This window comes from Globicephala melas, chromosome 4 (assembly GCF_963455315.2).
Source record: "Globicephala melas chromosome 4, mGloMel1.2, whole genome shotgun sequence".
NCBI lineage: Eukaryota > Metazoa > Chordata > Mammalia > Artiodactyla > Delphinidae > Globicephala > Globicephala melas.
Window position 1 is genome coordinate 44,042,010 of NC_083317.1, and position 18,886 is coordinate 44,060,895.

The following is an 18,886-nucleotide window of genomic DNA, read 5'->3' on the forward strand; positions in this document are numbered from 1 at the left end:
GTGCAAGCACAGGTCACTATCCACACCTACCCTCCCGGGATCCTGTGCAGCCCACCACTGCCAGGGTCCCGTGATACAGGGTCAAATTACCGGGGAGAACATGCAGCGTGCCTCAGGCTGTTGCCTGGCCTCTGCCGACGCAGGATCCCACCCCCCGCCCGCATTCCTTATCCCTCCCTCCCCAGGCCTGAGTGAGCCAGAGCGCCCTAATCAGCTGCTCCTTTAACCCCATCCTGTCTGAGCTATGAAGAGACGCCCTCTGGTGACCTATACACAGAGGCAGGGCCAAACCCAAAGCTGAACCCCAGGAGCTGTGCAAACAAAGAAGAGAAAGGGAAACTCTAAGCAGTCTCAGGAGCACTGGATTAAATCTCCACAATCAACTTGATGTAACCCGCATCTGCGGAATACCTGCATAGGCAATGAATCATCCCAAAACTGAGGTGGTGCAATTTGGGGCAACGGTATATATATATATATATATTTCCTTTTTATCTTTTTGTGAGTGTGTATGTGTATGCTTCCTTGTGTGATTTTGTCTGTATAGCGTTGCTTTTACCATTTGTCCCAGGGTTCTGTTGATTTTCTTTTTTTTTAAGTATACTTTTTAGTGCTTGTTATCATTGGTGGATTCTTTTTTTTGGTTTGGTTGCTCTCTTTCTTTCTTTCTTTCTTTTTTTATTACTTTTGAATTTTTTTATTTTTAATAATTATTTTTTATTTTAATAACTTTTCTTTTCTTTTCTTCTTTTTTTCTCTTTTTCTTCTGAGCCATGTGGCTGACAGGGTTTTGGTGCTCCAGCCAGGTGTCAGGCCTGTGATGCTAAGGTGGAGAGCTGAGTTCAGGACATTGGTCCACAAGAGACCTCCCAGTTCCACGTAATATCAAATGGCTAAAGCTCTCCCAGAGATCTCCATGTCAACACCAAGACCCAGCTCCACTCAACAACCAGCAATCCACAGTGCTGGATACCCTATGCCAAGCAACTAGCAAGACAGGAACACAACCAAACCCATTAGCAGATAGGTTGCCTAAAATCATAAAAAGGTCACAAACACACCATAACACACCATTGGATGTGGTCCTGCCCACCAGAAAGGCAAGATCCAGCCTCATTCACCAGAACATAGGTATTAGTCCCCTCCACCAGGAAGCCTACATAACCCACTGAAACAACCTTAGCCACTGGGGGAAGACACCAAAAACAACAGGAACTATGAACCTGCAGCCTGTGAAAAGGAGACCTCAACCACAGTAAGTTAAGCAAAATGAGAAGACAGGGAAACACAAAGCAGGAAAGGAGCAAGGTAAAAACCCACCAGACCAAACAAATGAAGAGGAAAAAGGCAGTCTACCTGAAAAAGAATTCAGAATAATGATAGCAAAGATGATCAAAATCTTGGAAATAGAATGGAGAAAATACAACAAACATTTAACAAGGACCTAGAAGAACTAAAGATGAAACAAGCAACGATGAACAACACAATAAATGGAATTAAAAATTCTCTAGAAGGAATCAAAAACAGAATAACTGAGGCAGAAGAACAAATAAGTGATCTGGAAGATAAAATAGTGGAAATAACTGCTGCAGAGCAGAATAAAGAGAAAAGAATGAAAAGAATTGAGAACAGTCTCAGAGACCTCTGGGACAACATTAAACGCACCAACATTCGAATTATAGGGGTCCCAGAAGAAGAAGAGAAAAAGAAAGGGACCAAGAATATATTTGAAGAGATTATATTTGAAAACTTCCCCATTATGGGAAAAGAAATAGTTAATCAAGTCCAAGAAGCACAGAGCCCCATACAGGATAAATCCAAGGAGAAACATGCTAAGACACATATTAAACAAACTATCAAAAATTAAACACAAGGAAAAAATATTAAAAGCAGCAAGGGAAAAAAACCAATAACACACAGGAGAATCCCCATAAGGTTAATAGCTGATCTTTCAGCAGAAACTCTGCAAGACAGAAGGGACTGACAGGACATATTTAAAATGATGAAAGGGAAAAACCTACAACCAAGAATACTCTACCCAGCAAGGATCTCATTCAAATTTGACGGAGAAATTAAAACCTTTACAGACAAGTAAAAGGTAAGAGAATGCAGCACCACCAAACTAGCTTTACAACAAATGCTAAAGGAACTTCTCTAGGCAGGAAACACAAGAGAATGAAAAGACTTACAAAAACAAACCAAAGAGGCTTCCCTGGTGGTGCAGTGGTTGGGAGTCCGCCTGCCGATGCAGGGGACACGGGTTCATGCCCTGGTCTGGAGGATCCCACATGCTGTGGAGCAGCTGGGCCCGTGGGCCATGGCCACTGACCCTGCGCGTCCGAAGCCTGTGCTCCGCAAAGGGAGAGGCCACAACAGTGAGAGGCCCGCATACCGCAAAACAAAACAAAACAAAAACAAACCCAAAACACTTAAGAAAATGGTAATATGAACATACATGTTGATAATTACCTTAAATGTAAATGGATTAAATGCTCCATCCAAAAGACACAGACTGGCTGAATGGATACAAAAACAAGACCTTGCATATATATGCTGTCTGCAAGAGACCCACTTCAGACCTAAGGAAACATACAGACTGAAAGTGAAGGAATGGAAAAAGAAATTCCATGCAAATGGAAATCAAAAGAAAGCTGGAGTAGCAATTCTCATATTAGACAAAATGGACTTTAAAATAAAAACTATTACAAGAGACAAAGAAGGACACTACATAATGATCAAAGGATCAATCCAAGAAGAAGATATAACAATTGTAAATATTTACGCACCCAACTTAGGAGCACCTCAATACATAAGGCAAATGCTAACAGCCAGAAAAGGGGAAATCGACAGTAACACAATCATAGTAGTGGACTTTAACACCCCACTTTCACCAATGGACAGATCATCCAAAATGAAAATAAGTAAGTCAACACAAGCTTAAAATGATACATTAAAGAAGATGGACTTAATTGATATTTACAGGACATTCCATCCAAAAGGAACAGAATACACTTTTCAAGTGCTCATGGAACGTTCTCCAGGACAGATCATATCTTGGGTCACAAATCAAGCCTTGGTAAATTTAACAAAATTGAAATCGTATCAAATATCTTTTCCGACCACAGTGCCATAAGACTAGATATCAATTACATGAAAAAATCTGTAACAAATACAAACATGTGGAGGCTAAATGATACACTACTTAATAACCAAGAGATCATTGAAGAAATCAAAGAGGAAATAAAAAAATACCTAAAAACAAATGACAACACACGATGACCCAAAATCTATGGGATGCAGCAAAAGCAGTTCTAAGAGGGAAGGATACAGCAATACAATCCTACCTCAAGAAACAAGAAACATCTCAAATAAACAACCTAACCTTACACCTAAAGCAATTAGTGAAAGAAGAAAACGAAAACCCAAATTTAGAAGGAAAGAAATCATAAAGATCAGATCACAAATAAATGAAAAAGAAATGAAGGAAACAATAGCAAAGATCAATAAAACTAAAAGCTGTTCTTTGAGAAGATAAACAAAATTGATAATCCATTAGCCAGACTCATCAAGAAAAAAAGGGAGAAGACTCAAATCAATAGAATTAGAAATGAAAAAGAAGTAACAACTGACACTGCAGAAATACAAAGGATCATGAGAGAGTACTACAAGCAACTATATGCCAATAAATGGACAACCTGGAAGAAATGGACAAATTCTTAGAAAAGCACAACCTTCCATGACTGAACCAAGAAGAAATAGAAAATATAAACGACCAATCACAAGCACTGAAATTGAAACTGTGATTAAAAATCTTCCAACAAACAAACGCCCAGGACCAGATGGCTTGACAGGTGAATTCTATCAAACATTTAAAGAAGTGCTAACACCTATCCTTCTCAAACTCTTCCAAAATATAGCAGAGGGAGGGACGCTCCCAAACTCATTCTATGAGACTACTATCACCCTGATACCAAAACCAGACAAAGATGTCACAAAGGAAGAAAACTACAGGCTGATATCACTGATGAACAGGGATGCAAAAAACCTCAACAAAATACCAGCAAATAATATTCAACAGCACATTAAAAGAATCATACACCATGATCAAGTGGAGTTTATCCCAGGAATGCAAGGATTCTTCAATATACCCAAATCAGTGTGATACACCATATTAACAAACTGAAGGATAAAAACCATATAATCATCTCAATAGATGCAGAAAAAGCTTTCAACAAAATCCAACACCCATTTATGATAAAAACCCTCCAGAATGTAGGCACAGAGGAAACTTACCTCAGCATAATAAAGGGCATATATGACAGACCAACAGCCAACATCATTCTCTATGGTGAAAAACTGAAACTGTTTCCACTAAGATCAGGAAAAAGACAACGTTGCCCACTCTCACCACTATTATTCAGCATAGTTTTGGAAGTTTTAGCCACAGCAATCAGAGACGAAAAAGAAATAAAAGAATCCAAATCGGAAAAGAAGAAGTAAAGCTGTCACTGTTTGCAGATGACATGATACTATACATAGAGAATCCTAAAGATTCTACCAGAAAACTACTAGAGCTAATCAATGAATTTGGTAAGTTGCAGGATTCAAAATTAATGCACAGAAATCTTTTGCATTCCTAAACACTAATGATGAAAAATCTGAAAGAGAAAGGAAACACTCTCTTTTACCACTGTAACAAAAAGAATAAATACCTAGGAATAAACCTACTTAAGAAGACAAAAGCCTTGTCTGAGAAAAGTATAAGACAGTGATGAAAGAAATTAAAGGTGATACAAACAGATGGAGAGATATACTATGTTCTTGAATTGGAAGAATCAACATTGTAAAAATGACTATATTACCTAAAGCAATCTACTGATTCAATGCAATCCCTATCAAACTACCACTGGCATTTTTCACAGAACTAGAACAAAAAATTCCACAATTTGTAATGAAACACAAAAGACCCTAAATAGCCAAAGCAATCTTGAGAAAGAAAAACGGAGATGGAGGAATCAGGCTCCCAGGGTTCAGACTATACTACAAAGCTACAGTAATCAAGACAGTATGGTACTGGCACAAAAACAGAAATACAGAACAATGGAGCATGATAGAAAGCCCAGAGATAAATCCATGCACATATGGTCACCTTATCTTTGATAAAGCAGGCAAGAATATACAATGGAGAAAAGACAGCCTCTTCAATAAGTGGTGCTCGAATGTCTGGACAGCTACATGTAAAGGAATGAAATTAGAATACTCCCTAACACCATACACAAAAATAAACTCCAAATGGACTAAAGACCTAAATGTAAGGGTAGACACTATCAAACTCTTAGAGGAAAACATAGGCAGAACACTCTATGACATAATCACAGCAAGATCCTTTTTGACCCACCTCCTAGAGAAATGGAAATAAAAACAAAAATAAATGGGACCTAATGAACCTTAAAAGCTTTTGCACAGCAAAGGAAACCATAAACAAGACCAAAAGACAACCCTCAGAATGGGAGAAATTATTTGCAAATGAAGCAAGTGACAAAGGATTAATCTCCAAAATTTATAAGCAGCTCATGCAGCTCAATATCAAAAAGCAAACAATCCAATCCAAAAATGGGCAGAAGACCTAAGTAGGCATTTCTCTAAAGAAGATCTACAGATTGCCAACAAACACATGAAAGGATGCTCAACATCACTAATCATTAGAGAAATGCAAATCAAAACTGCAGTGAGGTATCACCTCACATCGGTCAGAATGGCCATCTTCAAAAAAATCTACAAACAATAAATGCTAGAGAGGGTGTGGAGAAAACGAAACCCTCTTGCGCTGTTAGTGGGAACGTAAATTGATACAGCTACTATGGAGAACAGTATGGAGGTTCCTTAAAAAACTAAAAATAAAACTACCATATGTCACAGCAATTCCACTACTGGGCATATACCCTGAGAAAACCATAATTCAAAAAGATTCATGTACCAAAATATTCATTGCAGCTCTATTTACAATAGCCAGGACATGGAAGCAACCTAAGTGTCCATCGACAGATGAATGGATCAAGAAGATGTGGCACATATATACAATGGAATATTACTCAACCATAAAAAGAAATGAAATTGAGTTATTTGTAGTGAGGTGGATGGACATAGAGTCTATCATACAGAGTAATATCAGTCAGAAAGAGAAAAACAAATAATGTATGCTAACACATATATATGGAATCTAAAAAAGAAAAAAAATGGTTATGAAGAACCTAGGGGCAGGACAAGAATAAAGATGGAGACCTAGAGAATGGACTTGAGGACATGCGGAAGGGGAAGGGGCAGCTGGGGCGAAGTGAGAGATGGGCATGTAATTATATATACTACCAAATGTAAAAGAGATAGCTAGCGGGAAGCAGCCGCATAGCACAGGGAGATCAGCTTGGTGCTTTGTGATCACCTAGAGGGGTGGGATAGGGAGTGTGGGAGGGTGACACAAGAGGGAAGAGATATGGGGATATACGTATATGTATAGCTGATTCACTTTGTTATAAAGCAGAAACTAACACACCATTGTAAAGCAATTGTACTCCAATAAAGATGTTAAAAATATATTTTATAAAAATAGATTATTAAGATACTATATATTATATATTTAGTAACATGGATCAATAGGGTCTAAGAGATCTGGAACATTCAGAGATAGAAAGCAGTTTGCCTGAGGCATGTCTCAAACTAATTTTAGTACAGAGATACATTAAAATTATATGCACATCTACGCTGAGGAAATGGCTTAAATTTTTCGAAAAATAAAATACTAAATAAATAAACTCAAAAATAGTAAGAAATCAATCAGTACAAGGTCAAAGACATTGTTTTTATAAATATGAGTAAATGTACTGACAGCTTATATATGAGCTTTTGGTTAGTTGTAAATTGAGGGAACACAAACTCAGATATTTAGTTTAATTGCTATGGGCTTACTTGGTTACTTAAGATCAGGCCAAGTTCTGCATTTATAAGTTTCTTCTTTGCCTTTTATCATTAGCTCACCTGGAGAATTTCACATGCATCTCACCAATTCCAACAAGAAGAGAGATGTTGGGAAAGTCATAAAAGCTTGATTTTCTAAACGTGGCTGAACATTTTAGTGTTATGAAAGTGGTTGCCATAATAATGATGAAACCTATTTTATTTCTCACTTTTGAAATATTTTGGCATTTCTATATTGTTCTGTTATATTGCTATAGGTTTATTTGGTTGTGGCACTCTAATGTGTTAATGGAAATTCTAAATAAAACTAAAAATGCTATAGAGAAACAAACATCTTTGAGGGAAGAAAAATATGCAATTATTTTATATGTAGAAAATAAGTTGCTTATCTTCAATTGCAATGAGCTGCTTATCTTCAACTGCAATATCTTATAGTTAACTAAAAATGAAATAAGCAAATGGTTCAAAACATAATTTGGGAAGTAATAAAATTTGTCTGGATTTACTTTTTTTTTAAACTAGATTCCAAACTAAATACATGCTTTGTATAAACCTGGTTTCAAGTTTATAGTACAAAGATTTCCTATCAAATATCCAGGTGGATAATTTATTTTTCATACATGAACAAGAATCACGCCTTAAACAAATACATCAGATAATAGACCTAGGGCCGTTTTTAAAACCAGATAATTGGTCGGCACTTATTTTATTCTGTATACTGAACAGAAAGATGCGTCACTTGGATGATTTATAGAGAAACAGAAGGCACAAGGCTTTTTGGCAATAGTATTTAGTGGATACACCAGGCTTTTAACTATCATGTTATTGAAGGTGAACTGGCTCTTCTTATTTTTCTATTTCATTTAAAACTTCAAAGCAATTTTTAAAACATCTTTATTGGAGTATAACTGCTTTACAATGAAACCTTCAAAGCAATTTGAACAGTGAGAAAACCATACCAATTTGCAGTCTAAAAGCTCTTACCCAGCTGCCCTCTGAGCCATATTTAACATCTCCAGCAGTAGAAAATGTTTCTTATATAATTTGTGGCCATCCACAGACATAAAATTAGAGAGGTGTTTAACGATCCACATCTGCCACACAAGTGTGGAAGAGTTAGGTGTTTAAATAACAATCATCTGATTTAAGAGTAAATAAACTGTACATAATAAAAGAAAAACTAATATTATTTACCTGGTTATGCATTTCTGACTACATGGAGGCTGTATGTGTCCAGAAGAGGGAATCAAATTTGAGAAAGCCTGATAATAAAGGAAAATTACCCAACTGTCTTCGATTTCAAGAGAGAGAATACAGGCTTATCAACTGAATCCCTCACCACCTGTACCTCTCTGGTGACCAGAACAGTACATTATTGAACACAGTACCTACTCAATACACATCTGTTGACCAAATGCATGACTGCAGGGGAGACTAAGTTATGAACAACAGAAGAGGGAAGCACATACTGCTTGGTCAAATGGTGGTCTTGAAACTTTAACTTGAACAAATACAATAATTTGAGCCTCATTTTTCTCATTCGTGATATGGGGTGAAGATGTCTATAGGGGGAAGGTTATTGGGAAGATTAACTGACACAGAGCACTTAGAGTAGTTATTTAGTAATAGTTCCTTTCCTCATTAGGGGGTCTCAATTATTTAAAAAAATGAATTAAATCTTTGTTAGTGTGCATTTATAAGCATTTTGAAATCTCTTTGTAATGACGTAGAAATATAGAATGCTCTCAAGTGCTCTAAGATGCTTTAAAAGAGAATATAGAATATTCTAAAAGCATCATAGTTGCTTTATTTTTAGGATTGCTTTATTTCCTTAGTTTGCTTTCAGTAATTTACTGAGAAAAAAGATAAACATCTTAAAAACAGAAATTCTTCATTTCCTAACATTTAAAGAGGTTAGGTATATTATAACATAAATTCAATTATATTTCTGGTTATTTACTTTTTAGGGAAAAAAAAGTAATTCTCTTGAGATTTTTTTCTCATTATTTTTATACTAACTTCCATTTGTACCCAAATTCCTAATTAGGAAATAAAATAAAAGTTCAATTTTTTTCTGGAGCCAGGTGGTAACCCAGATTGTATCTTCTTGACTTTGTTTAATCTGAAATATTATTTAAATTGATTTTATGGGAAAAAAGAAGAATTTGTGAAACTATAAATGGGATAATAAGAAAAAAGACATTACTGAAAATATTTCTGGCCTAATAAATAACGGACTGATCAACAGCATAAGGGATTTTTTTCCAGCATAGACTATAACAGTCTTTAAATAGAAATACCCATATATGGTAGACATTCTTTAAATTGATATTCAACCATCATTTCTAGAAGAAATGAATTTTCTAGAGTAGCCAGAACTCTTGTAAAGTCAGACATAAAGAATAAAAATACCTCTTGAGAAAATTCTCAGGCAGAGAGAAAATATACCATTGTAAAGAATTAGAAAACAAAAGAAAAAGGGCAGATTTAGAAATATATCACCATAGGAATAAATTTTAAATACAATGATCTGAAGTAGTCCCTTTTATTTCCAAAATCACTGCCATCATAGAGAAAACATGGGGAGCCAAAACACTACTTCATGTGGTTGTCAGTAGTTTAATGGTCCTTATTAACTATAACTTTAGATCTTTGGAGTCAAAATTCAGATTTGTCAGTCAGAGGAAGGTTTTCCTGAGGTAAAAGCAGATAGAGGGCAGAGGGAATATGAAAATCATTCCTAGGAAGTGAAAGTCACTTACTCCTAGAAAAGGGGGGGGGTGTAGAAACAGCTTTGACACATTCCAACCTATAGCAAATCATTCCTTGAATGATTAATTCATTCAAAATATATTTTTCAAGCACCATGATTGATAAACAGAGGAAGTTTAGTACTAATCAAAAGAAGTATAATCCCTCCCTGACAGAAATTACTAAAGAGTGGAGATATAAAACTTTTGTATAAACAAAAGTTATGACAAGGGTGTTTTGTGTTTTGAAAAGAAATGTTCCATAGGCTATGGAATGCATATTTGCATAGAGGGATGCAATTTCAAGTGGAACACATGGGGAATCCTCTATGAGAAAGTGACATTCAAGTTGATCGTTTGGAGCAAGTAGTAGTTTTTCAGAGGAACAGCATGAGTGTGAGTGAAAGTCCTAGGGAAGGTAAGAATTGGTAGGACTTGGTTTTTGACTCTCCCTTTTCCCCACTTCATGTGTTGGAAGCTGAGTTAATCATAATCTCTTAGTTCATAGCACATTGTTATTACTGATCCTTGCAAAGCCCCTCTCTTGTTTTACTGACTTATTCTTTTATTTGGATTCTAACTCCAAAACTCCTGATTATATGCAGATATGCTAAGGGGTTTAATGTTCCCTCTTTTCTTTATGTATTTTATTTTAAAGTGTGCATTGATGCTTTATAAACATATCTTCTCAATTCACATAAATGTTATTTTATTTTACATTACATAAACTATCATTGTTTTACATTTTTTTCTACTTGGCACTTTGTGAGCCATGTTGCTTTGTGAAATTGTAGTCTGATATTCCTAAATTCTCATGGGACTCAATGATATCCTCTATATTTTGTTTTTGCTTCCCTCAGTGATACATTTTCTGTAACACTATGATAAAGTTCTTCACTCATCTTTCCCTAATTTTCTATGCTGCATAGCAGATTACCACGAGAATTACAGCAATAAAAATTTTTCTCTTGCAGCTTCTATAGATCAGAAGTCGAAGGACCGCAAGGTTGGATTCCCCACTCAGGGTCTGACTGAGCTAAAGTCAAAATGTTTACCAGGGCTGCAGGTCTCATCTGGGATTCCAGGTTCTTTTTCATTCGCATTAGTTGTTGGCAGAATTCATTTACCAAAGGCAGAATTCAGTTAGGACTGAAATTCACAATTTCTTGCTGGCTATAAACCAGGCTTCTAGAGGCAGCTCCTGGATGCTTCCTCTCTCCAACAACAGTTCATAACATGCACGTTTGCTTTCTTTCAGGCCAGCTGTAGTGGATCTCTCTGGCTTCCTCTTCTCTGACTGAAAAAAACCCTCTCCTTTTAGAAGGCTCATGTGATTAAGTTAGGCCACCTGGATTACATTCCCATTTTAATGTCAACTGTGCCAAATAACATCATTATAAAGGTAGTTAACTCCATCTAATTCACAGTTCTGGGGATTATGCAGGCATGTACACTAGGGGCTGAGAAATCTTGGGGACCATTTTAGAATTGTGAGAATTCTTTTGTATATATGACTAAGAGGGAAACTGCAGGATCAGATGGTATGTGAGTTACAGATTTGCTTAAGAGCTGTTTAGGTTTGAGGATGACCATTCTGACTAGGGCATAGTGACCAAGCAGGAGAGCATAAAACTCCAAGCTGGAAAGGAAGGCAGGAAATAAATTCCCTAGAGCATTTTATGACTACATTAAAGACTTCAGTAATTGCTTTTAAAAAAATGTGTAAATTGAATTAATCTTAGTTCATCCTATAACTCATGCAGTCATGCATTTATTCTACCATCATACTTCAGGTGAACACTATTAAATGAAGGCAAATAGTGTTGATTTTTTGCCCCTAGTGCCTATTTATTTCTTTACAATTTAGTGTTGACAGGTGCAATGAATGCCATGTTTCATTGGCTTTCCTAGGTCCTCTCTTATTTTCCTTTTCTCTGCTAACTCCTGACAAAATAGAAAATAAGGACATATTTTATTGACTGTACTAAAAGTCATCTATTTCTTCCTTTTCCTAACCCAGCTATTTCTATGTCTTTTTTTTTCTGTCCTCATACAATTTAGCTAACAGAGATTGGAAAAGTGACCAAAATATCTCTTTAAGTTGACTTTATGTCAAATTCTGTTACAATATGAGGAAGAGCAAGCAAAAAAGGATTACACAGTAACTTGTGAATATCTAGTCTAGTAGTTCAATCATCATTTTATATTTGTGTGTGTGTATTTTGTTCTGTATTTTGTTTAGGAAATACAAAATGAGAGACAGGTAATTTAATTCGTAAACATTTTAGAGAAACATAATTTACTTAAAAATTTCTAAAATTTGCATGAAAAACCAAAGGAAACATTGCCCATAAAAGTATGTTTAATCAAAAAGTATTGCAGAGAGAAACATATATTGCAGGTGTTAAATATATTTGAATCATTTTTGGAACACAAGTCTGTATTTAAACCTATTAATCCTCACTCCCAAATGAATTTATTCTCTGCTGTTCACAGTTACACAATTAAAGAATATTTGAAAAGAAACTGCTCCTTATTCCCATCCTGACTTCATGTCCCATATTAGCTCTTCATGTGTTCCTCATATGCTATGTCATTAGTCCTGTGTTGAGATAGGTGACATATTAGTAGCATCTGCTTCATTGATGAATATACTGCTACTCTGGTATCAAGCTCCTTGTTCTTTTTTTTGTTTTGTTTTGTTTTTTCTGGCCAAGACACAAGGCTTGCTGGATGGGATCTTAGTTCCCTGACCAGGGATGAACCCGTGTTCCCTGCAGTGGAAGGGCGGAGTCCTAACCACTGGAATGCCAGGGAATTCCTCTTTTTGTTTCTTAAGCACAGCTAATAATAATCAGGGCTTTGTATCTTCACTTTCCCCAGGCATCTTATTCGAAAATCTCCAAACTTAGCATATATGTTTTAATAAAAACTTACTGGCAAGATGTCTGTCCAGGGATCAGCTGAGCTGGAGAGAGCTGAGCTGCCAGGTATTGGAATACCTTAGACAACACCCCAAAATGAAGATAACTCTCAAGGCTTCTTCAATCACTGAGTGCGATAATATAAGCAACAGGCTAAACTGGAGATAGTGCCAAGTCCATTCCTCGTTCCGTGTTTTCCACGGCATGGCTCTAGTCACAGTTTAATTGGATCAGCACACACAGAAAAGAATATGGGGCTCCTCTCACTGCTGAGGGAACCCCAAACCAAAGGCTCCTGTGGTTTCATGGACCTGAGAGGGGGAAAAGCTAGGAGCAGAAAACGACCAAGTACTGAGTAATTGTGAAGTGTCTTAAAGTTTTCCCCTGCCCCTTAATGAGGAAGCCTCATTGAAAGGCCCCTGGCAAAGAACTCCCTGTCCCTAAAAAGAGGCCTCCAAATGGACACTCCTGGGCTAGGAATGCAGACATGCCTAAGAACATGGCCAGCCAGAGGAACCAGAGTCCTTGACTGCAACTCCCTTCAGAGACTAGAACGCACTGGGGGTGCCCCAGGTCTGCTGTGGGAGGGCAGCTCTCCCCTCTGAAGCTTTCCAGGTAACGGCTCTGTAATTGCCCAAGGATGGGCCTGAAAAACTGTCACCAAAGAAGCCCATTAACCATTCCCCAGAAATGAAAACAGAATAATAAAATGAAGTCTAACCTTTTTTTTTTCTTTGTGCTTCCTCTAGTTTCACTAGCTCACAGGGCGCCAAACGCAGAGGCCTCTCGCCGGACGCTTCAGAGAGTCTCTCCTCCAAAATGGCTGCACCAACACCTGAGCTCAGTGGACTGTGCGCAGAGACGCCCAGCCCCTGGTGCGTGAGCACGCCCTGCGAGAACTCCGCCCCCTCCCCGTTGACATAAAGCAGCCTCACCTGTGACCTGTTGGAAGCGCTTGTGCTGCGTGTGCTCTAGAGCGGGAGTTCCCCCATCTCCATTCTCTGATCAGAGAACAAAGCTTTTGTTTTGCTTGTGAACCCAACTCAGTCTCCTTCTTTTGGCTCCAATGACAGGGCAGAAGGACCTTTTGGGGGACCAACAAGGAGGGCTGGTAACAAAGTCACACATAAGAGTTTTAGCCAGACTCCTGAGAGCCTTAATACTATGATGCCCAGACTCCTAGACGTCTTCGTTCTTGATCACCCCCTGAATTTGCCAACCTGCTACCCCTTCTAGTCACTAATTTCCTGCATACATTATTTAGTGTTGGAAAATTTCAATATATGATACCCCTCCTTTGTTGAAATTTTTTTCTTTCTGTCCATACGTAAACAACTTTAATTTTAAACACATAAATCACCAAATTGTTGTGTTTGCCTTATTTTAACACATAAACAGAAAAATTTAATATTTCACAAATAACTTTAACTCTAAAACATTAACCCAAGTCTAAAATAAGACTAGACTATTAAAAATAACTGGTTTAAATGTGTTAGAATCTGTGACAGTATTATATTAGCAATATTATATATAATATGTAATAATTATATAGCATAAATTAATATATTAACATATAATAATGTTTGATTTATGCATGTTCCTTAGGTAATTTTTATATAATTCCCTGAAATCATGAAGCATTTAAAATTTAATATATTCAAACATTTAATCATAAATTTCTATCTTCATTGAGATTTTATGAAAAAATCCTCAATTTAATATACTGTTTCTTATCATTTAATAAAAAACTCACTGGTAAAAATTATTAATTAAAAATAGCTTGGAGAAATCGTATCTTTTTCCTTGGTCATTATCTTATTTCAAACCCCACTTATGGGATTAATAACTAGTTAGAAATTTTTTTTTGGATGACAATTTCTTGCAGTAGTCATTCAGAATTTGCTTTTTAGGTTTATAAATATTTTATAAATTGCGGCACCAGTGAGTCTGATTATAATGGACACCAAAAGATACAAAGAAGCAAGTCATATTCTCCTGAATAAAATATATCCCCTTTTAAATATCACAAATGACATTATTTCAATCAAGAAAAATTGCAATATTATTGGAATAATACTCAGAATAGCCTAGGCAAAATTTGAAAACTTTTGAAAATATTTAAAGTAAAATCATATGAAAGTCTAGGTAAAGTTTCTGGAATGCTTTTGATTAGTTTCAATCTTTTGAAAAAAAGAGTTATTTTAAGATGAAAAAATTTCTTATCAATTTAATACTTTTACTTAGAAATGGAAAATAAAATACATATTTTAAGATAGTTACAAAATATAAATCAAGAAGTGATACTTTGTTTTATGAAAATAAAATTGTATATATTAGGTTACTTTCAAATGCCTATATTCAGAGAAGGAATACTATGAAAAGTTATTCTAGTTCATCATGTAGATGTCATTTAACTCTTTAATATTGGAATTTCAAGACTTTCTTGGTTTTCATACATCAGGATTGATTTTAGCTCTTTCCATTGATCATGATATATGACTGAGTAGATTCAAATTGTTATCTGAGGGCCTCCCTGGTGGCTCAGTGGTTAAAAATCCACCTGCCAATGCAGGAGACACAGGTTAAAGCCCTGGTCCGGGATGAACCCACATGCCGCAGAGTAACTAAGCCCATGCGCCACAACTACTGAGCCCGTGTGCCACAACTACTGAAGCCCGTGTGCCTAGAGCCCATGCTCCACAACAAGAGAAGCCACAGCAATAAGCCCGCACACCACAATGAAGAGTAGCCCCCACTCGCCACAACTAGAGAAAAGCCCACATGCAGCAACGAAGACCCAAATGCAGCCAAAAATAAATAAAATTAAATAAATTAATTAATTAAAAAATTGTTATCTGAGAATATAATTGTAATTTCAAAAACAAGTTACTAGCCACAATCTATTGCCTTTAAAAAGATAGAAAATTAGACTCACACATAAAGAAGAGTCAAGGATAAAGAACCCAGGGGTGGTGTAGAAAGCCGCCAATGAAGCATTAGGTACTATAATTATTTCTGGGCTACAGAAATAAAGAATCCTAGATTTGAGTAATTGTTAGGTGTAATGGTGTGCATTTAATAGTTCATGCTAATACAATCTAATTACAATAAAGTACTTCCAGATATTACCAAATAGAACTGTCTTTACCTAAATTGTCAATAAGCTCCTCAGACATTTGAGACATTTGACTCAACCTTTAGATGAGTCATAGCCAGAAAGGTCCTTACATGGTCACATCTATTTGCCTATTTGGGTAAGATTGTATGGACCTTATCAGGGTGATGCAAGAAGTGAAGCTACCAAGGTTCAGCTTTTGTCTAGGAGCTTGTACAGAATTACAAAATACCTCCTTTTAAACATTGAGAGTCTTCTCCATTAGAAAATTGCTCATGAATTTTAAGTCAGATCTATATCTTTGGGAATTCTGAGCAGGAAAGTTTCATAAAGATCCTCTAATTTCATGTCATCTTTTCATAGACGAAAAACATGTTTAGGACTTGTCAAAATTTATGCATGATGATTCATCAAGTAGTTATGATGGGATTTATGTAGCTAATGAAGCTACAAACACTCCCGGAACAGGAATTTCTCCATTCTCTGTAATATGAATCTTGCCATGACAAGATATGATCAAAATAATAATATTGTTATTATTGAACTTTACGTCTCCTCCAAAGACAGTGATTGATAAAGATATAAATGGATACTTTTTATTCTTTTGTTATTTTATTTTACATTACCAGAATGAAGCAATGGAGCTGGAATAAATACTGATATGAAGGGAGTAAGCTTGCTTAACTGTCTTCCAGCATTTAATATTCCCTTTATAGACTACAGAATATGTTTTCCAGCAAATTATTTTGCTTTGGGCTGTTAAAGAATTTGCCAAAAGGGTGATTGTAAGGATTCACTTAGATATTAGGTTAGGCTATATGACTTCTAAACTTCTTCCCAAATCACAGCATGCTCCTTTCATTAGTATATTTATTTAACAAGGATTTGTAAAGATCTTTCTTTTAATACATGTTAGTATAATCAACTCACCATTTTACTGCATTACTGCAAAATAATTGCTGTTCTTTATCTGACATAATTCACAGATGAGTCAAATAATTAATTATAGGCTTTCTTATCATTGTGTTCAAGTGTTTCTATTAATATATACTGAAAATATATATAGCTAAATAACTCTATATAACTATATTTGTATATATATGTGTATATAGATAGGTAATACAAATATAGAAACCCATTTGATTGTATTTTTGGTTTACTATGTATCAATTAGCATTAAACACAACTTACATGCCTAGCAGAAATTAGATTCATAAAATAAAATTTGCTTTTCTGAGCACAAAGCTACTTCTTTTCTCCATCAGAAATCTTCAGACTATGTACATATTTCATCTTATCTACTGGACATTCCATCACACTTAGTGTTTCAAATAAAGATTTAACTGAGATTTAACTGGACACATAGAGTGTGCTAATTGAAAATGGTACTTAAAACATTTAATTTGAAGGACTGCTGATTCTTCTGATTAAAAATCTATCTTTGTATAGACACAGGATCATATAATAAACTGTCTTAGGTTTTCAACATCAGGTTATTCTTCAGTTAAATGAGAGCACATGTATAACAATAACAGTTTGATATTAAGATTCATACTTCCAACATTATTTCAAGAAAATTATTTTCAAACAAACATTTAACCTTTAACTCAAAAACTTTGAGTTGAGGCTTCCCTGGTGGCACAGTGGTTGAGAGTCCGCCTGCAGATGCAGGGGACGTGGGTTCGTGCCCCGGTCCAGGAAGATCCCATATGCCGCGGAGCGGCTGGGCCCGTGAGCCATGGCCGCTGAGCCTGCGCGTCCGGAGCCTGTGCTCCGCAATGGGAGAGGCCACAACAGTGAGAGGCCCGCGAACCAAAAAATAGAAAAACAAAAAACAAAAAAACAAACAAAAAAACCCCTTTGAGTTGTATTGTAGCTTATCTACTTTAATATTTTATATTTATAATAATAAGTAGCAGGCAACTCAATAGCAATGTTTACTTCCAGTTTTACAGATACAACAAATAATTCAGTACAAAGAACTTTCAATAGGGAGGTTAGAATATTTTCTTCTAAGATCTGTCATAACAAGTAGCCAGGGGCAAGGAAAGTAGTTCCTTTCAGTCTAGCACAAGGGTTACTAGGTACAGCCTACAGGACAAATTCAGCCTGCTGTCTGTTTTTGTGTAGCCTGAGAGCTTAGAAAGATATTGACATTTTTTTTGGTGTGTGTTAGTTTCTGCTTTATAACAAAGTGAATCAGTTATACATATACATATGTTCCCATATCTCTTCCCTCTTGCGTCTCCCTCCCTCCCACCCTCCCTATCCCACCCCTCCAGGCGGTCACAAAGCACCGAGCCGATATCCCTGTGCCATGCGGCTGCTTCCCTCTAGCTATCTACCTTACGTTTGTTAGTGTATATATGTCCATGCCTCTCTCTCGCCCTGTCACAGCTCACCCTTCCCCCTTCCCATATCCTCAAGTCCGTTCTCCAGTAGGTCTGTGTCTTTATTCCTGGATATTGACATTTTTAAAGTGAAGAAAATAGAATTTAAAGACTATGCACAGTGATTGTATGTGGCCTGCAAAACCTAAAATATTTACTCTATGTTCCTTTACAGAAAAAAATTGCTGACTCCTGATTAGTGGGTTGGTTCTGTGACACGGGAGCAGTAATCGTTTCTACCTCATAGGGTCATTGTGAACACAGGTGGATTTATATTTTTATGTTTCTTCAGATGTAGAGGAAATTGATAAATATTGGCCCTTGGTAAATGTTTGGTGGCAATATAATCTATAAAATAAGACATTTCAGCTTTAATTATCGTAATAGCAATCTTCTGATTTTACAGAAATGGTAACTTTTCAAATATTGATGAGATGCTTAAACAATATATCTGGGTAAAAGTATGAATAAAATTAATAAAAGTAAATTAAGTTCACGTGTGTATGTGTGTGTGTATATATATATGTGTGTGTGTGTGTGTGTGTGTGTGTACTTCTTTAGCATAAGCTACCATCTCCTTTACAGTTCCTATATGCTAGAAATGTGCTAATTATGTTACTTCTAACATTTTGACTAGCCCTCAAAATGACTGTGAAAAGAAGATTATATCAGACCTAATTCCCTGTAAAATAGTCTCTTGAGATCAAAGTTATATATGGAGGGATGTTACTGCAA